The 22,598-nt window shown below is 39.1% G+C and overlaps 1 long non-coding RNA gene across 1 annotated transcript; it reads left to right on the forward strand.

The window, feature by feature from the left end:
* The first annotated feature begins 18,300 nt into the window (after positions 1-18,300).
* Positions 18,301-21,718, forward strand: LOC145659235 (uncharacterized). The gene is made up of 3 exons (XR_014125216.1): positions 18,301-18,405; positions 18,726-18,782; positions 21,371-21,718. It is a non-coding gene; the product is annotated as an uncharacterized LOC145659235 (long non-coding RNA).
* Positions 21,719-22,598: the final 880 nt, after the last annotated feature.

The raw sequence follows: 22,598 nt of genomic DNA on the forward strand, positions 1-22,598 counted from the left end.
CTGCTCACAAACAAAAATCTCTCAGGAGTTCACTTTAAAGTCCTCCATAGTAGTCAAAAAGGTGGTGTGTTTACAGAAAGGCCATTGATCATTTTAAAGAACAGTTTGTTTGAAGACTCTCTAAAAGCCTACTGCAATTTCAAGACCTCCAAAGTGGTACAACAGGGCTATAGCACTGACAATGCCACAGCCATTGGTGGCCAAGAGTCTATAACTGGTCCTGCTATCTGGATTAACATTTTCCTAATGCTTTTATCCAAAGTACAAACAACTGAGTACAACTTGAGGTTAAGGGCCTTGTTCAGGGGTCCACCAGTGGCAACCTGGCAATGGTGGGACTTGAACCAGCAACCTTATGAATACATATCAAGCATTTAACCACTGAGCTACCACTGCCTCTGCTCATGGCACATCCTCAGAAGTGAGCAGTCAACACTCCCCTCCAGGCACATTCAGTTTCCCTGCAATATGCCATGAGCAGAACCTTGAAATCTTTTTTATATATAATAATAGAAATAGAAATAAATATAAATATAATGTTTACTGAAGCAGTAGGAGAGTTGAAGGTATTTCCAGGCTTCATACACAAACATTACTGGGGCAGCAGGCCCCCAGTCTGACATTCATTTTAGTCCAATAATGAAACAACATAACATATGCATTGCTTCACAAACTGTTCATTATTTCTCAGGCAAAATGTTTAAAATTATAACATCATTACATTTTAATAGACTCTTAGCTATCTATACTGATTATGCAAATGGTTTCCCAAATTGATTATTGCCTTGTCCTGAAACACAAAATATATAGTGTAAAAACCTTTGTATGAATAAAGTGAAAAAAATGGAACAGAGAGCAGAATGAAAACTGGTCGTATGGGAAATGTGAAATGTAAATGAGTTATGAGGAATCATGTAGAAAATGGTGTTTCACCTGACTGCTAACGTGATCTGGATTTTTCCTCTGCATTAATGTGAAATTTGGAGACAGAATAACTTCTCTGGTGGATGAAAGGGGTATAGCCAGCATCACCTGCTGGTTCTATGATTCCATAACTTAGACTTCCATGCTTATGGAAAATTGTTGGGTTTTGTGAAGTATTTAAGTCCTAGATCGCTGTTCTCTGTACACAAGGTATAAATAAACAAGATTTGGGTATCTTGTAAATTGTGTCCTGGATGGAACATTGTTTCATTGTATAACCTAAATTTATACAAAAGCATCAAGGAGCCATCAGCAAAATGTCCAGTAAATCAAATATATTAGGAGCAGGTCCTTTATAACTGTTAATTTGGGATCAAGTATAAATAAATAATCACAACAGTCATTTAAAGTAAAACATACTCAAGACGTCACTAAGGTAAATATAGAGAGGACCCGAGCCCAAATGAGAGTCCAGTTTCATATGTATTAGGCTGTCTAACCTTGGAAAATACTGCACTTTGGGCCACTTCGGTGAGCTTCTTTAAAATGCTTCTGAACACAACATGTGAATCAATGCCAACTGCTGGACACTTGACTATTGTTACAGCTTGTGACCTATCCAGGCCTGACCTCTTGCACTGAAGCCTACGACGGTCCTCAAGGAAAGGTTGTGGATAATCCTGCTCTCTGCCCATGTCCAAGCAACAGCTCGTGCTCCAAGTCTGCTAAGGAGCGAAAGCTCCTAACTCACAAAGGCGATTACGGACTTATCCAATCTCCCCTTGCAACTGATTCAGGACTGAAAGCCGGGCCATAAAAGCGTGGGACGAGGGGTGTGTGATGACTGAGCTTGCAAGGCACCGACTTTGATGGACTTTTTAAAGACTCTGCTTCCATTTGCTATAAAGGCACTGGTGAACAATAGTCAGGGGCTTGGTCTAGAGGAATGAGGCTCACTTCCTGCATCACAGAGTGGAGGGCTTTCAGAGCTTTTACATAGCTCAGGAGCATATCAACATGATTATAATCATGTTGGGCACCAAAGGCTGTCCTAAGCTTCCAAAGTTAGCTGGGCCAAGGTGACCCTGTAGAATATTGCAGATGTCTCTTGAGTTGCATATTTGTCCAGTCAGTTCTCAGGCTGCTACTTGGAGAGTATAGCATAAGCTAAAAATATCATGTGGGTGAATTCATTCAGCATGAGCACTTCAATTTCTGAATAATTGATTAACATATTTGCTACATAATTGAGAGAGCTGTGAGGTGGTGTAAATTGCTCGGTCTCCCCACTTTTACATAGCTGGCAGAGAAACAAGGTGTACAGTATGAAGTAACCTTGGAAACGTCAGTTTTGGTTGTCCATGTGCATATAGATTGACCTTAGGTATGAGACTCAGATAAACACCACTGGATCTCAAGGTTGGGACCCATGGTGTAAAATAATATTTTAATGTGCAAAGCAACAAACAGGCCATTTCCTTGCCAATGTTTATATTGTCCTGTACTCTCATACTTGTCACTCTGCACAAAACCACAGTTGTACATATTAGGTGTGTAGGATGTAATGTACACAGATTTCATTGTTTGGTTCACACCACAATTTGGATTTCATAGCTCAGTATGAGTTCAGTACAACAGGAACAAAGCAACAAAATTCCCAATGAATAATGTAAGGTTTCTTTTCATTTATTCTGAAAAGAGAGTAGTGCAAGTTGGAGTTTATCCCACCTAGTGTTGTGTAGTCCCCTTGAGATAGCTGGTACAGCCTGTAGTGTACTGAGCAGTAAAATGGGAAATGCAAACAGTGTACATATACTCTCATGTAGGTCATATTTCTATGTGGGAAAAAAAAGGCAATAAATTACAATCAGCTACAAATCTGAAAAGCAACTATTATGTTATTAAAGTACAAAATAAATCGAATAATAAAGACAATTTAATTTGTTCCAATTTATTTTAAGCTATATTTCAATATTTAAAGCCTAAGCTCATCCTGATGAAATGTAAATGCAAATTGCTTCAGTAATGTTAATGGCCGTCTGCTTTCGCATCCAGACCCTGCTGATAAGCATCAGGGATAACTAGTTGGGCTGCAGTTATACACACGTTTTAGAAACCCAGTGGAATGGATTATATGATTTACTTTTTATTGATTCCTCCTCCTATACTTTCAGATGCATTTTGCTGGCACAGCTGATGAAGGAATTCCATCTTAAATAAAACCATCTCTAGAGTTTACAGAGATTTGTCCAAAAAAGAGAAGATGACAAGTGAATGGCAGTTCTCTGGGTAGCCCAACCCAATACTAACAATGTGTAGGGGAAAGTGGGGTAAGATGAGCTACTTTATACTTATAGTCCACCTATAGCCAAGGGCGTACGAGACAGGAATAAAGCCAGCGCATACAACACAACTTCAGCATGTGTGCCATCGATTGAAACCTTAGCAGCGCACCTAACTCAAATGGATAACAAAATACAGGGTGATATTTTGTGGTCTTGTGGCTCAACTTGCCGCATGTTAGAAGTAGGTTGATTCATCAGAGAAAACAGAGAAAACTAACTGTTGTATTAACCAGAATTTAAAGTAATTCTATATATTGTTATTAATAATTAAATCCCATTTTGTACGGACAGTATTGGTATTCATGAAATGAATAAAAACTACTAATTTGTCTACAGCTAATTTTTTCTAAAAGCTGATGCTGGTTTGCCAAGTATCTAGGAAAAAATAGACATGGCACTTTTAAATTGAATGAAACTTTTTTTAAAATTTTTTTTAGGAACATTGACAGATTATTTGCTTTTCACTGTCAAAGTAGACTCTCAACTGTGTGTATGATATAACTGCATGTTACATTTAGCCTAATTTTTTAACAATAATTAGACCTACTTGGTTATGACAGCAATCAATCTTAGAAAATTATAGAAATTATTCAACATTCCATGCGTGTAGGTTGCAGGGAAATATGAAATGTTGTTCCCAAGGGATGTGGAGGCCCTGTCTGTCTTCCGTAATGAGCTTCATGGCATGTCAGCTGTTCAGATGCTACATCTAAAATATGAAATAAATCAGTTATTCATTGTTAGGATGAAACATCAATTTGAACACCAAATATTTGACATAACTTTTGTATAATTTTATGGTTGTGTATAGTTAAATTGTGTATTGTTGCCCAGATATAAGTTGTGGATCATCTTAAGCACTAGCTTATCTTATCTCATTCTCCTCTACCTAATAAAGTGTCTGGTGGCTGTAAATAAGCACTTTCATTATGATCTTATGAAGGAATTATCCAAAACATACTGTTTCTTTGGAAGCCTTGTGTGTATTTCACTTCACTCCATGAAACATGCCACCAACAGACAGCAGAGGTGGCTAACATAAGACAATTCTACCAATGGCACAAAGGCACTAATCAGCAACACAAGACCAAGCACTGTTCTTGGTCAATCAAAGCAGGGGTACTTCACACCAGACAAAGCCCAATATGGAGACTGTGCAAAAAAGCCTTGAGACAATCCAGCACCTAGTAGCAGGATGCAAGATGCTAAAAGAAAAGCATACACTGAGCAGTGGAGGCCAGACACAAACAACCAGACATTGTGATAGTACACAGGATGCAGAAAATAGCAGTGATAATACATGCCAAATGATGGAACTTTCTTTCTTCTTTCTTTCCAAAGAAAGGGATCTAGCAGATCCCAGGAATGACAACATTAATCTCATTTCAGAAGAGTGCAATCTAAGGAACAGCCAAAATGCTCTGGTAGAATGCCAGTGCAGGGAAAAAAAGATTACACACTGGAGGGATGAGGCACGAAGTGTAAGATCAAAGCCATAAACATGCATGCCCTGCCAGTCATCATACCCAGCAGGTTCAATAAACTAGCTAAAAGAAGAGCTTTATGCTGCTACCATCAAGGCAAAAAAACTCTTCACAATGCATGGGGCACTCTACCCACCAGCCGTAAACAGGGTGGAAGGAGATGTGTGCAAAGTGCCAAGGGTGAGACATAGATGAATACAGATGAAAACATCCATGAATACATCCAAGTAATGGTCCCCAAGGATAAGACGGGGGACATGGTCACCACAGAGGCAGAGCAGATGCCATAGCAGGGTAAACTTCTTCACGAATGCTCATGTTCTTGCTCATATGCACATATGGTCCTTGGACAAGACTCCTAATGCTAGAATACACCAACATCTGAATGCATACTACAATACACTAATGATATAATACACCTACATCCGAATCTGCGTTGCCCAGATTAACTAGGTTCATGTTGAGGAAACAGGACATTTCAGCCAGTTGGCAACTGGAACAAACCATAAAATGTTTTATCATGTTTATTCTGGTCATACCAACAAAGTCTAAGAAGCACTTTCCTGAGTTGGGGTGGAAGGAGATATAAAAGTACTGAAATGTGTGACGAAGGAGGTGAGGCAGGATGCACAGATGAGCCATGTCACACGTACAGACGTTTATTGGCACACAACAAAAATGAAAATAAACACACGGAGAATGTTAAACACGAACACTACTTAGTATGCAATAGCACAACAAAGCACATAGCTTACTTGAGGTTAAACACAGACAAAGACCAACGACTACACAGGACGTTATATATACACACAGTAACAGCGTAAAACAAGGAACTGAGGGGGATGTGGTCATGCATATGAACATGCACACACACGAAAAGGAGCAGGTCATGCCGTGACAAAATGTTGACTGTTCTTGGACTCTATTCAGTAAACCATTTTATTTATTCCTCTGCAGCTGGTTTCTTTTTAGTAAAATCGCTGTCCCAAAAATCTGGTAATGTCTTAATTTGTTAATGCTTCACTTAATTGATATTTAATCACTAAAGCAAAAGTCATACTAATAAAATCTCATCTGCATTGCTCCCGACGATAGTGGGCAACCATACAAAAATGTAACTGAACAGTGAAAGCTGTAGAGTGTCCTCAGATTCCAGAACTTCTTTTTTAAAGTATCTCTTGTGCTGTTAGTGTGTTTCCCTGCCAGTTGGTGGTTCTCTCGTGGTGCTACCTAACACATCAGCTGTGCCATTCCATGGCAGCAGATGTTAGGGATGTTGTAAATGATGCTTTTATATGGTGCTTCAGATTGAATTAACTCCCTCAGTGGATTTACAGCTCAGGGCATAATGAAGCCTGAGCACAGCTTTTCCCACACAGTTAAACAGTACATTGGATCTGTCTCCTTTTCACCATTTTTCTTACTATTTTCCCTTATTTCTGCTCTCTCTCTCTCTGGTTTTCATACTGTAAAAAGATAAAGAAAAGTGAACTTATTAGTTTTACTTTAGGGCAGGCTGAAATGTGGGTTTATTATGGTAGGAAGCAGGTACTGGGCACAACTGTGAGGTCTTATCAGATTTTAAAGGACTACCACAAGCATTGCCACTCCTGGAACACAAATTTTATTGGGCAGTGGATGACCTTTGGGGGTGTGAGTACATGTGGAATTGCAATGGAGCAGGTATCACTCTTCATGATAGTGTAATAACCACTGGTTTCAGATGCCAAACACATCTGACTTAATTATGTTTATAATAAAGAAATATCAAACTTAAATATCAAACTTTCTCTCTCTTTCTCTCGGTCACTTTCATTCTCCCTCACCCTTGCTCTTTTGCAAAATATTACGATTCAACTTAAGATATAATGCCCTAGATGACATGGTACAAAACTGTAGCACATTAGTGAATTGAACTAAAGGATGTTAAAAGGAAAAATGAGGACCAACGTCTGACTCATTATCTTTATTTTACTGTTTAAATGCATTTATTTTACCTTTTAAAGGCATAGCATTTAAATGCATTAAATGCATAACTGCTGACTTTAATAAATTAAAAGATCAAACCTTTGTGTAACTGGTCTTTCAGGAATTCACATTTTCATAATAACATGTATTTATATGGTGTTCTCATAACCTCAATACTCAGTCCTAGACACAGAATAATCTAGTGAAAAAAAGCTAACTGTCCCATTAGGTGGACAATGAGACACCAATATCATTAGCATATTCTAAATGAGCTAGGATCCAAATGACTGGGGAGGTCAGACACTAGCTACAAATGCAGTAAATGGAAATTATGTTAACTGGATATTTAATGTTTGCATGACATGTCTGGTGGGAGTGCTTAGGAATGAGCAGCAAACTGTCATCCTGAACCATCAAATGTTGGGTAGACTGTAGTGTCTGTGCAGCCTGAGTGGGTAATGTTAAATATTGTTATCATCTTCGTCATTCAAATGCAATCAAACATATGGGGTGCTTATAAGCCAGCAAAGTTATAATACAAATGATCTTTCACTGTATAAAATATTAAGCTGAGCAGTAGAATTTCCACTATAGGCTAAAATAAGAAAAACTGAAATGCTTTTAAAAAGCTAAGTCTCGCTTGGCTAAAACTGAGACAACCATCCCTCAGCCTGGCCTTCTCATATGTCATGTATAACTAAAGCTGACTTCAGCAACCCAACAGTGTTATCGTGATGCCTCAACGGCTTCTGACAGAGAGCAGCACTGTACAGCAAAGAGCTGACAGCAGGAGAAGCTTTACATGCAAGGCAACATACTGCGTTAGGTGCAGCATGCAGGGAACCAAGCCTCTCAAAGATGACACAGCACAGTCATATGTGCTGGCAGTCAATAAGGGCGTGTGGGTGTGGGCGTGTGTATGTTCCAGCATTTAGAAAACACTCGCATATACACTGCCCCCTAATTATCATGGGACTGACAGCTGCTCAAGTTCCCCTTAAACACACTTTAATTGAATTACGAGAGGGACACTTTTTAATTTCACTTTACAAGTCACGCAGAGAGGTTTGCATGATGAATTTCATACGCAGGAAATCTTTGCAGTGGATGGCTTTTTAACTCCTGTTTGTCCCTGTGAAGGAGAGAATAAATCACAGTTAAATCACAGGCCGGAACTTCAGAACAGCAAAGTGATTTTTAAACCCTTCAGTGGTTTTTCTAAAAGGTTTTTCAAAGGGTATAGAAAGGGTTCACTGAAGGAAAAGTTTATAAAGTCGATGGACAAAAACCAATAATGGCAAGATGAACCCTATTCAGTTGCTGTTTTTTGGGGGGGGTTATATATTTTTTAAAATATTTGCAATGAAATCAAAACTTCTAATATTTTGGTTAACCCTTGAGTAGAGACCTGAACCATAAAGCATCTAAAAAAAATTAGCTTGGAAATGTGATATAAGCAATGTAAAGGAAATTAGATTCATCATTCACTAACTGCAGCCTTAAATAATGATTAAAATGCATCATACATACAGTGAGAAAACTCTGCAGCCCTGGTTAAGGGCTTGTGCAGAGTTGGGGCTGGAGAGGGCGTGACTAGAGTGGGCTGTGGGTTTTCGTTCCCTCCTGCTAGATTCTTGCTGTCCTCTGCCGAGGTGCTGGAATTCTACCAAGTATCCTTTTCCAAGGTTCCGAGGGGAAAAATAAGTCAAGCACAGGTGGTGGTTCCGGGTAGGTTTGTCAGCTATCTACCAGCTTGGCATCACATTCACACTAATGGTATAAAGCATTAGTGTGAGTATATATCCACAGTCAAGCCCATAGTGTTTCATTAGTACAGCTGTTATATTTATCAGCAGTGGGTAGGCTAATTGGTAGTTATAAAATGCAGATTCATAATTATTTGAATACATGTTTATGTGTGTATCCTGCCAGAAATGAGCCATTCTGAGTTTGGTGCCTCATTAACTCAAATTATACTTATTACTGCACATTACATTGCAGAACTGACCTAACACCACCTCCTCTTCATAATTCTCCAAGGAATACCACAAATTACTCAAAAATATGTTACAGAAAACTCATTACTGATATTTTACACTGCACTGGTGATAATCAAGGCTTAAAGGATCCTACTGATAGGTTCAATTATAGCAAGGTAACAGTTATATGATGTCTTGGGAGATTTCTACAGTTTAGTGAAAGGAGTAGCGAAAAAGTCACGGATGGGTCTAAACACTTTGGCTTTTGTGAGTGAAACCCCCTGTAGACTATATAGATAGCAGCAGAGAGAAAGGGAGGAAGACAAAAACAAGAGGAGCAGAGAGAAATAAAGAAGAGGGTGAGAGAAACAGATGGGGAGGTCCTGGAGAGAAAGGAAGAGAGAGCTGAGGAGAGAGAGAAAAGTGGGAAAAAGAGGGGGGGACGGAGAGAGAGAGAGAGAGAGAGAGAGAGAGAGAGAGAGAGAGAGAGAGAGAGAGAGAGGGGGAGAATCACAAGGCCAAATGACAATGTCAACAACCACTGGCAGCACATGTGTCACCTGAAAAATTGAAACATGCCTCATTGTTTTTGAGAAACGTCAGCCTCAGTGAGACTCTCTGACAACACAAGTTTATGCTGTGCTGAGTCTGTAACTCTAAATGAGATACTATTTCATGGCCTGACTTTCTTTGGAAGGATGTGCATCAAGGCAATTTCTGAGACACATAAGTCAGCCTCTGCACTCGCAGATGGAGACAACAAAGGCTTTTTGAGAGAGTTCCCAGATAGAGGCATCAAAAGAATAACTACAGACCAAGCTCACAGTTCAAATCAATCTGGGCAAAAAGAGAACGAATTTCTTTAAAGATCTGGCAAAATTAGTAATTAATGAATGTATTTGAAAAAATGGCCTTTAAAACTACATTATGTATTACAATTGTTCTGTGAGGCTTTAGCATATCAGTTAATAAGTACTGATTTATTTTAGTAAAAAAATGTCCAGATATGGCAAAAATATGTTGTACACAGCATACTGTGCACAAGACAAAATCATTGCCTGTGGACTATGTTCACCATTTTATGTTATGCATTTTCCCATAGACATGGCCATGTCCCATAGACATGGCTACGTTTTCATGTCCTGTGATGTCCTGTGAATTGCCCTACAGGCAGCACCAACTGAATAACTACTTTACTTTTTTGCTTTTGCACTTAGAACTCATCTGTTTCCGTCCGTGGGATCACGCCAGACGGCCTTGCTCTGAATCTGCGTTTTCATCTGCAACGGTTTTATCTCACTGCCATCTGTCGATTGCTTCCATGAATCTCTCAGTGTCTACAAGCCCTCAAGAATTCAATCTGCCTGGTTCTAACAGAATTATGAATATTAAGCTGTCTCCTCTGTGGCATTCTGTGGAGACTGCTCACATATATGGAATCATGAGTCATGTCATGGCCTCATCGTTCCACTGACTGACTGATCTCATGTCATCTCAGACCCCTTCCATGAACACCAATTTCTCATTCTCCAGTGAACCATACATCTTTAAAAAATAATACAAAAATAACAATAGTGATGCTACTACTACTAATATGCTTTAAAGAGTGAAATTATGTAATCCTCTCAACGAAAGCCCTGAGCATTTGTCCAAATGTTGGTTGCATAGATAAACAGACAAATTCATAAATTGAAAAGAAATGTGCCACTAAAAGATCTAAGAAATGAAAGACAACTACCTAAGACCTGCATCAACTCATCTCCAACTACTTAAGACCTGCATCAACTGATCTACAACTATATAAGACCTGCATCAGTTTGTCTACAACTACTTAAGACCTCCATCAACTGATCTACAACTATTTAAGACCTGCATCATTTTGTCTACAACTACCTAAGACCTGCATCAACTTGTCTACATATTTGCAACTAGCTCTGTCTGGCTATAACCATTCAGCCTGTCATTCATTATTATAAATATTCATATCTCTGGGGGAAGTACATCTTTAGTAGTATACCCAGTATACTACTGCAAATCTATACTGCAGAGTGCACTTGTCCCCCAGCTCACCTTGACAACACAAATAGGGACACAGATAGATCAATATCTGCTCTGTGAAGGTGACCCCTTTCCACAGTCACCTGGACAAAGCTCTCCTGAGACACTTGCTGCGTGTTGGAGTGAGTCAAGTGTACACTTTCTCTGACAGCTAATGACTCCAGCTTCAAAAACAACCTGGCCAAAACAATCCCTCCAGATGGAGCGGTATTGCTGTTACAATCTGTGTCCCCGTTTGGAGGCTTATTTGTGCGCCAGCTCAAACACGCTGGTGGCCGTTTGATGGACAGCAGGTATTCAGCCCAGCTATCAATCACAAGGCTGCACAGAGCAGCGCATCTCTCAGCATTCCAGAGTTCCAGAGTTCCACTGTTTGTCAACTCCCCTATAAAGACCACAGACTGGGATGAGCATTGATTAAACACAAAGGGTGGTTCCAAGTTGGACACAGTTGGACAATGAGATAAAACTAAATATTATATTTAATATTCAAAAATGCGCACATATTTTTTTCACTTATACTCCATCTTATACTTCTCTTTCCTCTTTCTCTTTCTCCCTATCTTTCTGTCTCTATTTTTTCTGACTTGGTCTGTTTCATAGTTTGGAAAAGTATACCCTAGGAAAACATTCCAAATACACAATCATAGAAAATCTCAGCACAACAATCCACTCCATCTTCTGCTGTCAGGCGAACCCAATGTCAAGAAAAAGCCCAATAGATCCACTTCTCAGTGACACCTTTCACAGGATAAATGTTCTTTTTAGAGAAAAAAAAAATCTAGTGAAAAAACCCAGCCCAGCTAATTTTCTGGATTTGGACAAGATGACAGCTATAGGAAAAGTGCCACTCTCGCTATTTTTTTTTCTCATTCACAGGATGTATTCATCCAGCGAGCAATGCAAAGTGTTTTCAAAGAGCCCAAATGGATCTGTGCATTAGCATAAGAATGGGGTTTGTCAGCAGTAATACACAAACACTTCTCAGTGCCAAGTCTCCACAGACCCCATCATCAGGCTGCCATAGCAGAGACCAGCCTTCCTCGGGCCTGGCCAGCCCTGAGTGGCAGCTGCCTAACTATCCCCCACCAGAGCAAGCTTGGACTAACCCTTGTTCCTATTTTTTTTCTCTGATAAACTGTGTAGCAGGTTATATGTGTAATGGCCAGAGGGTAAGTAGCAAGTGTGTAAGCCGCTGGCGTTAAGTGCAATAAGGGATTGAAGCTGTACTGTTCTGGGTTGAACAATAAGGCACTTCATGTAGTGTTAAGTCAATATTAAAGTGCATTATGTTCACCCAAGATAACCGTGCTTGGTTCCATCAAAGAAAGGCAGTACCACACATTACAAACTGATAGAGGACTTTTGAAAAGACAAACTTTTGCATCAGTTTAGGGCTTATTCTCCTGATGATTACGTATGAATCCAAAGCATGACGGATACTACAGACATATTGACCACTGTTTTGTGTCGCTAAAGGATAACCACAGCCTCACAGGATGGAAAAGCTCCATTAAACCCCATTAAAGCCCAGACTGCTGCTGACAGGAGCTTCTGGGAGGGCAGGAGACTGATGGAGATGTTCATTAGTCATGCTGCTGTGCTAAAAGCCGCACTGCTGATGAGTTTATTAACAACTTGCTGCTTTAATCAAATATCTTGCCTTTCTCTTTCTCATCCATATTACAAAGCCTTCAGCCCAACACATTTTCAAAATAAAAGCCACCTATAAAGTTGACTGATCACAAATACATAATTGCTTGTTATTATTATGATATAGCTATGACTCGCTGGATAGGCCAATGAATTAAGATGACTGTCTTTTCTCTTTTACTCTCTCTCTCTCTCTCTCTCTCTCTCTATTTCACTCTTTCATGCTGAAGTTTTAGTTTAATTTCAATGGGCCAGAGAGTGGGCTGCAACTAGTGTGTAATCACTTTTTCAAACCTCTGATAGTCATCCTTAATCAATATCATAGATAGCAAGCAGTCCTGCAATGGGCAACTGGATGTTTCACAACACTGCACAGATCTGCAAACATCACACACATCAACACAAACCATAAGCCCCATGCTAAGAAGACAGCAAAACACCTCACTCCACAGTCTATAACACCAACTAAAGAGAAGGTAGATTTACCATGCGCGTGTGTGCACACACACGCATAAAAAACACACTTACGCAATGATAGATTCTTTCAAAGGCAGTATTTTCCACTTTGCAAGCAAGAGATTGGTTTCCCGCTAAAGCCTATGTTATTAGTTTGTGCACAAATAAGATTGAAAATGGTATCCCCATAATTCCAGATTGCATTACAGAAAATACATTTTATACCTCTCTCAGGGGGCCTTTTTTTTTTTCAAAATATCAATGATCATGCAGCAAGGAGAGAGGAGATGAAGGGAACAAGGGCAAATAAGGGAGAAGAAACGGCAAAGAGAATGAGGAAGGGGGAGCCCAGCGTCTCTATAATCCCAACATAGGGAGTTCAGGGAGAAATTCACTGAAACATCTTACTGGATGAAGCCTGAAACCAAAGAGAAACTCTGAAGCTCAGACCCTTAACTTGTAGCTTATTTAAGCTTAAAAGTGGATATCAAATACATTTTCCTTTGGTATAGCATTACAGGCAAAATGAGAAAATCAAATATTTACAACATGTAATAAAATAAAGTATCATTGAGTGCTCATCTATGCCTGTTACTGGGTAAAGGAGAACGATCCAGATGATTAGGAGCTCCTGTTACCATGGTTTGCTTAAATGTGTTCTGAACGGTCAGAAGCTGTCAGTCTGCATGGTTTTCATGGTTCTAGTATGAAAATACCATCTTTTGGCAGATCACAGTGAACGTTCAGTGATCGCAGCGTGACACTTATTCACCCACTAACACACCCCGGCCCAACATCATGAAAGCAGCCCACAAAACCAAGAATAGATGGCTTAGGTCTGGCTTACCAGTTCCACCTGCTGCTCTCATAAACTATTCATTATTTACCATGACCTTTTTGCTTGTTGATTCCTCTGTGCCTGAATACTAAAACTCATGGTACCAGTCCCGTTAAACTGGAAAATGCATCATTTACATGCTTGTGACATCTAGCCCATTCTCATTATTTTGACTAATTACTGTCCTTGTAAACTAAAGGGAGACAGAAGAAAGAAGCAAACACTAGACGTGATTGAAAAGATTGAGAAGACATTAAGGACACATGCCGACTCTCAGCAGCGTATTTTCTCTAATTGTGAGAGTGTGTTCCATTTTGCTTGGAAGATATATAATTCGAATAACAGGTTCAGATGTCAGGGCTGTTGAATTAAGAAAATCATTAGAATTCTCACAGTCTCTCAGTGTTCCCAGATTATTTTTTTTTTGCAGAGAAAAGAGGTGGAGGAGTGAGAATGGGGGGGGGGGAAAGATATGAAATAGGAAGAGAGAAGGAGAGTTCAGGTGAGTTATATTAGCTTTCCCTGCCGCAGCTTTCAGCTAGGTGTGATTTCCAGGAGACCAGTACTGTATACTGAAACTTCACCTAGCAAGGTGTGCAGTGGAGCCCTGAAAGGAGCACCCTGCATCTGAAAGGCTGCGCGTGGCCTGGGGGAGCAGTATGGAGAGCGATCAATAGAAGAGGAAAGGGGAAAGAACAGTCACAAGCTCTCTGAACACAACGCAGGGTCTCCACACGAGTCGTCTAATGGATGGACTTCCGTTATTCAGACAATGGATGAGAAAAGCACCCTTCTCTATTGTCAGCTTCAATGATTCAATGACTTTTATGGGAAAATTATTTTTTCTAGCTTCTATGTGCGTGTCATGGGGTTGGAAGGTGGGATGGGAACTGAGAAGATGATGTCCAGCAGGGTAGCTGTAATGGGAAGCTGGCGCATGATGTAATGCGATGGTGTGGTGGGCTGCTGGTTTGGCGATGTCACAGTGGTCCTGCAGGGACTGATCATCACAGTGCATCAGACAGGACACCTTGAGCGGACAGAGTCCTTGGGCAAAGTCACTGCAGAGTTTATGTCCCTGTAATTGCTTAGAGTTGCAAGAACATGAATGGCTCCTAAAACGTGATCTGATCTAAATCAGGATAATAAATAAAGGAAGTTTTAATTAGAGCACACAGAGACACACACACTGATAGATTCTTTCAAAGGCAGTATTTTCTTAATTGCTGTGCAAATGCATCAGAAACTGCCACACAAGCTACAGTGGCCAGAAAAGTTAAAATAAATAAAGATATAAAACTTAATCAGTAGGGGGAAATGAATTAATCTGCTGAGGTGTTGAGCTTCACTAAAATGCCACAGCGTTCTTCACACTTGGAGTCATTTTTCATCATTTTCTGCAGTCTTCTTTTTGTATATTTGTATGATGGTGAAGTATTAGCTTATCATGCTTGCTATTTATGGCATGCTAAATATGCCACTTCTGTGCAGTAAATTAACCTAATTATTTTTTTTATTATAGCCTTCCTTTGTCTTGTTTTTCTCATTGTGTGACTAACCATCTACTACATTTAAAATCTTTATCCTGTTAGATTGAGAGTATCTCATTAGCCAATGAGAGCAAAATGTTTTCACCTCCTAAAAACAATCAACTATATATGTTGCATTCTTAATTAAAATGTAGGTTCTACTGTACTTATGTGACTATATCAATCACCTGTTGTAGTTATTAAAGTTTTACCACAAAGAAACTGTACTCAGTATTCACATTAGGTTATGTGGGATTTTCAGTGAAATTGTGCATACCATCCATTAATAATGTGCATTTCTTTTAACTTACTTTACAAATTTTTGAATCTATGACCAACACATAACTGCTCTATCGATTGCCAAAGACATATGTTGTGCTGCCCATCAATGCACATTCAAGGTAAATCATAATTTTAAAGTTGCTATCTAGAGAACGAAAATTCACAGCAAACGTCATTAATCACTTATCCGTACAGAAGGAAATATACGTAAGGTGGATATCTGGAGCCCTGAGTCTTTCAGCCAATAGTGACTGTCCCTAACGAACGCCACCTGCCACGCGTTCTTCCCGTCCCCAGTGGCTTTAGAAAGTCGTAGCGTGAAAAGGGTGGGTCCGATCTGTGTGCCGCTCGAAGTCGATTACAGGGGAGATGCAGCCCTTTCCAAAGAGCCCTGAACAGACTTTCTACTCCCAAGGAGCCCAGAGATATTAAGCCGCAAAGACGTCTGGCACGCGACTTTTCTCCGCCGCCGCCATGTTTAAAACATCGTAGTGTGAGAACGGTGGGTCCGATTGGGATGGCACTAGCACCTGCTAAAAGCTGAGATCCAGAGCTTTCCAACGAGCCCGCGTCTCCCTTCTCCAAAGTAGTGGAGAGATATGAAAGGATAAAAGGGGAAAAGAATAAAATGCACGTCGGTTTTAAAGTCGCAGGCTACCTGCACTGAAGGCGTGGAAAACGAGCACGTGACGGAAAGGCTTCCGTACCCGATGGGTCCAGCTCTCGTGCCCAGTTGGTAGCGCGAAGGCCCTGCGGCCCCTGGGGCACATGTGCTGATGACCGGCGACCTAGCTCCGTCCCTGGGCACACTTTCTTGTGATTTGAGCCTTTAAATAATACAGGATCCAGACATCCAATGCTCTCTAAATCACATGCCCAGCAAAGTAGCCTTAAACCTGGACACACAATTGAGACCATTTAACCCTTTAAATCACACTACAACCAGACTTCCTGGCCCAAGAGGTCACACAGTCATGCCCAGCAAAGTAACTCTGGGCCTTGGTACACTTCACGCAGTTTGACCCTTTAAATAATACTACAACCAGACTTCCAAGCCCAAGAGGTCGCTATGGGCCTGGGCAGACCATGCAGTTTGACCCTTTAACCAAAACTACAAACAGACCTCCAAGCCCAGGAGGTCACAGAATCATACCCAGTAAAGTAGCTAGCTAGCTAGCTATCAGCTCAGTAACCGTAGCCAGCTAGCTATCAGCTCAGTAAACCGTACAAATCAAATGTCCACCAAGCATTTAAACCACTAGATACCGCTAGTTACCGGCTGCACGGTTAACAGTGCAAAGTCAGTAGCTAGCTAACAAGCTAGCTATCAGCTCAGTAACCGTACAAATTCGCCTGCTGATGAAAACTGTCCAGTTGTATTTATAGCTTTCGTTTTAGTTCTCTCAGCTTACTTATTTGTTTGTTTGTTTTTTAGGGAAGTTCAATAATTTCTTCGAAATCTTGGAACATTTTGCCAGTTGGCATCTAGGAAAGCCTTTCTGCCCACAGACAATAAACACAAGCCAGAATTCCTCAAACAGGAATGAATCTACTAATTTACAACACGGTTTAGTAACATTTCAGGCACATGAGTGGAGGAACTAGCAAATTCTAAATGATGAAATCGAAGCTTATCAAAATCCATGAAAATTTAAACCGGTCATGAAAAAATGCTTGTGAATTGAAAATGTAAGTGATAGTTATCTGGAACAGAAAGGATTAAAACAGTCTTGATTTGATACATTTTTAAAAATCAAATATCAAGTTTTATCATTCATGACCAAGGGAGTTTCTATGAGGGTGTAAACAACAAATGCATGTGAACTAAAAACTACATTGGTATATAATTAAATAATTTGAGTAACTTTGTGTCACGTCGTTTAACGTTTAACTCAAGCCGTTTTTGTTACCGGACTCTTTTATCACTTAACATTAGTAACTGTTTTAGTTGCCTTGTTTATCGAATATTATTCATTAATTAATCAATGGTTTAACCCAAGCAATTTTCGTTACTTCCGCCTCTCGAGGCAAAATGTCAATCAGAACGTTGCGCCCGCAAACTTCAAATAAACGATAAATAAGGCAAGTAATAAAAATGGATAAAGTTGAAAGATAATTTGATTAAACTTGAGTCAAATAAAACTACTCATCAGTCAAAGCGTCAATTCATATGCATTTTATTGACTCTAAATTTAATTTACGTGCATTTTTATCAGCCACATTTTTGGTGTACAGACCTGAGTTTTGTCGTTGAAGAGAATAAAAGAATCCGTCGTGTAAACTCACGCCATCTGCAGGCTGAGATGGTGTTGGGGCGACCCGGATGTGACATTTGCCAAGCTGATGACATATCGCGATATTAATTGTGAGATTTCCTTACCATCTTTGATCTTTGCAGAAGGGGCTAGGAAGAGGTGCGCATTATTGTATTGTATTGATCTTGCTTCTAGAAATAGATAAAGTATATTTGATGTATCCCATAAATGCAGCCTTCAGCTTTGCTATAATCTAATGGGCTTTGAGACTCTCCGACTCAGTGGGGCTCTTATAGGGTTTAGGGAGGATCAGGCTCTTATGAAATGAGTTGATTCTGCTCCAGATGATAGAATCAGTGGACAGATTAATATCTTATCAGAGGAAAAAGTGAAAAGAATAGAAGTAAAGGGAAGCTGGAAAAGGCTGAGACAAGAACGCCAGATGAGTCCTCACGCCTGATATTAAAGTGTTTAATTCCTTCCTTCACTTTTGATCCCTCGACAGAGATCAATATTGATCATTTCTGTCCTTTGGGCCTCAGGGTGATTGACAAGTCTTCTGGTCTGGTAAAGGCCATAGCTGTGGCTTACACAAAGACAGGCAAGCAAGCTGCAGTACAGCAGAGAAGAGATGGTGAGCTCCCCCCTGGAAACAGCTGAAATCAAATAAGAGGCACTGGGCATTACAGACATGCTACTGAGAGCAAAGCTAATTTATGAAAGAAGTAAATTAGATTTAATGTGACATCAGAGGCTTAAACATCAACATGAAATTATGTAATGTAATATATAAAGTTTAACCCCCTTATGTGCCAACGCCCCTTAACGGGCCCGCAGGCGGGCCCAAACTAGCATACTCAAATAAATTATTGATAACATCGAATATTCTTAAAGTACATTTATCAATATAATATTTCTTAGGACTAATACAAGTACCTGCTTACTGATTTTCAGCCATCCACATGCATCCACTCGACAGAAATCCCACGCTGAAGACACAGTGTTTTTTGGGTAAATTTCCACAACCACGTCCCTGTCCTTTTAAATGGCCTTTTAAAACATTCTTCCGGTATAAGATAACTTCAGATTTTTTCATAGAAAATTCAATTACCATAAAAACAACTGCATGACATGTTTAAATGGTATATAGAGTGTTAGTAAAGTTCTTTTTTTCTTAAAGGAAAAGTGATATTCTTCATTTTTTCTCTCTGTGAATTGTCTTCAGAAAATATACAACAATTATTGTCAGAGCTCATGATGGTATAGTATTTTTAATTGTATAAAATACACACACACACACACACACACACACACACACACACACACACACACACAAGGATGGATGGCTGGAAGGATAGGCATACTCACATATAATCCCAGCTGGTAAGTATGTTGACAATACTTAATACTTATACTTTCTGTATAAGTGTATGTATACATTTATAATTATATTATACTCAGGCATTTTCAGTTCACTCTAAAAACAAAATCGTTTGAGCTGGTTAGTTAGTTTAGTATTAGTTAGGACACAGCAAATTGTCATTGTACAGTAGTAATAGACCTTCTTATCTGTTTTTACTGATTCACTTCTTCAAATTGTCTACATAAATTATTTGTGTTTGACTAAGAAAGCTCACTAGAAAGACATTCCTAGCTTTACCCATGTTTACAATTCAGAATATAGTTGAAAAGGTAATATGCTACTACAGATTAGCACAATGATAATCTTAGTTACATTCAGTCTTGTTGTGCTAAATAAATCTTTGGTTAAACATTTGCAAAATAAATGCTTGCAGCACAATGTTTTGTAGGGATTTGCATTTACATTTATAAAATGAAGTTACAGATTTGATTCAGATCAAATCGAACAATGAGCATAAAACTCACACTGTCTGTGAGACAGGCTCATATATATATATATATATGTATATACATATATATATATATACAGCCTCAACTCAAAAAATTAATGGTTTAAAAATTAAACTGGTTTAACTCAATTCTAAAAATTAAGTTAAAATATTGTTTATTTATTATTTGCTTCTTTTATTTACTGATGGTTTGTTTTTATACATATTAATTATATTAGTCATATTTCATCTATGACCTTGCGGTCCTCTCATAAGCACTTGTCTTGCCTCTGTTAGTGCTGCAGTGGTTATAAAGAAATACTCCTGCAGTCCTAAGCCACTCACTCCAGGGGCCTGTTCACCATTAGATTTCCAAAGAGACTTACTGTGCTATTTTTACCATGAACTATGGTTAAGAACAATGAAGACTTTACATTTCAAACAGCTCAAAGAACAAAAGTATGATTTTGTGGAATTTTGCGCTAGTGATTTAAAATATAAATATATGGCTTGCATGCATTTTTGTGTGATTAGCATTACATCAGAGAAAGAAATGGCCAACAGTCTTTATGGGCAAACAAAGAAAAATCACAAATGCTAGGACAGGTTACAAACACATTTGTCTCCTCCAACAAGAACATTCTTTTTTTTATGTCAGTTCATGCGCTGCATAAGTCTAGGATGACCAATAAAAAGGTTTTCCCATGTTTTGACAGTAACGCTGAGTCATGCAGCTGTACATTCAGGATTTACTATTTTGAGATTTTATATATATATATATATATGCAGTCTTTTATATATATATTTTTTATATATATATATATCTATATGCAGTCTTATATATATATATATATATATATATATATATATATATATATATATATATATATATATATATATATATATATAAGACTGCATATAGATACCAGGTATTATCCAGTTCTGTAAAATTGTTTTCTTAGCAGAAGTAAAGCCAAAAAGTAATGCTTACTTTGTATTAACTTTAGGTTTAAAGTTGAGTCATTTAAAAGACAAGGATCAGAAATATAATTCATTTTGATCAGAAAATGTACATGGTCCCAGAAACAAACATCATGGGGCATTCCCAAAAGAAATGTATCACACATATTGTGTACATTGTTGATTAAATAGTGATAGTCTGGTATTATTGTGAGCATCACCTTTTTGGAGTTATTCATTAGAAAATATTTTTCCCACAATCATGTTTAGTCAGTGTTTCTAAGAACCTCTCTCGTGAGCCCAAAACATATCCCCATGTTCCCCAGACCCAGAGGGTCAAGGGTGAGGGTATTGCTATTTTCTCCACATGAATAAATAATTGACCCATTTACATTACATTTAGCTGCACCAGAAATGTCAAAGAATAAACTGAAAAAAAACAGCTGTGAGTAATGATCCATTTTAGTGAGACTACGTGGGAGCTCTCCAGTTCTGTTCTGGGATGATGAAATTTGGGTTGAGTTGGCCTGCAAAATGTCCTCCCGGCTATGCTGGACATGAGTGTGTGTCCACATCGGTGGGCTGTCCACCATGATTATCTGAACAATCTCCATCTCTCTGCATTGTGGCCTTGTTGGGCACTTAAAGGCTATTCCTTTTTACAGGCCATAGAAATAACATCTGGATGAAACTTCTCTCCTTCCCTCTCCATGTCTTTCTCTTACTTTCTCAATCTCTCTCCCACTCTCTCTACATCTCTATCTCTCCTTTCTCTCTCACCCTCTGCAGTGTCACCCCGGGACATGGTATAACCCTGCAAGTTAGCAAGAGGATGGAGATACAGCTGGATGGAGACATTTTAATACAGGTCATAAACTGGAGCCCATGTGCCATTGGGGATTATGTCAGTGATGGTCAAGGGCACATGTTTATTAATGTTTATCTTTACAACATAAAGAAGAAATCAAACCCAGAGACACATTTTATTGATGATGAAAGAAACCATCTGTTGGATGTCCACAATAACTCAACTTGAGGTTTTTTGATTAGGTAATCTGTGAAAAAATAAGGCCTTTCCTCTGAGGAAGAGTGGTTATTTTACATTAATATGCATAACTTTTCTGCTCTGTGGAATAATGCTACATCGCACTGTATGTAGCACATGAATAGTATCTGGATTATATAATGAATTAATAAAATATCGGTGTTTTTGAAATATTTGTATTGCATTTCTGTATTTACTAAGTATTCCATATGGAAACTTGCCTCACTCTCCACTGGGCAGCGTGGCTGTGTGATGAGGGGGTTTTCACTCCATTGCCCCTTTCGTTGATTACTTTGTATAGCCTGTGTAATTTTTTTAGCCAAACTTTTCCCAGGGATGCTTACCTTTAAGTGATTCTTGATGTCAGTGAATTGCTTTGCTGTTTGCTGTGAGGACTTTTCAGTGGCTGTTCCATTTGATAAATGTAGGAGGAAAGTAAATGTCGAAAACGAAGGGAAAAAATAACCTTGACTACACAGCCACTCACTGCTGTCTCTTTACTACTAATGGGAAATTCATCATCTGCTCAGAAGCATGCTAATGTTGAGTGAAGATGTACCCTACTGTGCAAAACAGAACAACAAAGTATAGTGTGTTTTTTTTTCCTCTGATGTGAAGCAAGCATGTGCAATTCTTATTCCCTGCACTGATGGCAAAAATGGCTGCACTTGGGTATTTCTGTAACACAGCACCTCCATCAGCCTGCATGTAACAGTAACTCTTCCACATTAAATACAGACAGGACTAATGGCTTTTAATACAACATAATATCCTAGATGTCATTTTTAATTGGAGCTGTGATTGTCAGAAGTGGTCTCACCATTGCAGTGATTAGTAATGATACACCGTTAACCCGTCGACCTTCCACCAGAGACCACATCGCCACTCTCTTTTTACATGGCTTAATTGCAGCCTCCCAGTTGAGGACGCAGGTAACTGAATATAACACAGAGCTCTCGCTCAGAACTTGTC

This window comes from Electrophorus electricus, chromosome 9, assembly GCF_041902795.1.
Source record: "Electrophorus electricus isolate QZ-2024a chromosome 9, ASM4190279v1, whole genome shotgun sequence".
NCBI lineage: Eukaryota > Metazoa > Chordata > Actinopteri > Gymnotiformes > Gymnotidae > Electrophorus > Electrophorus electricus.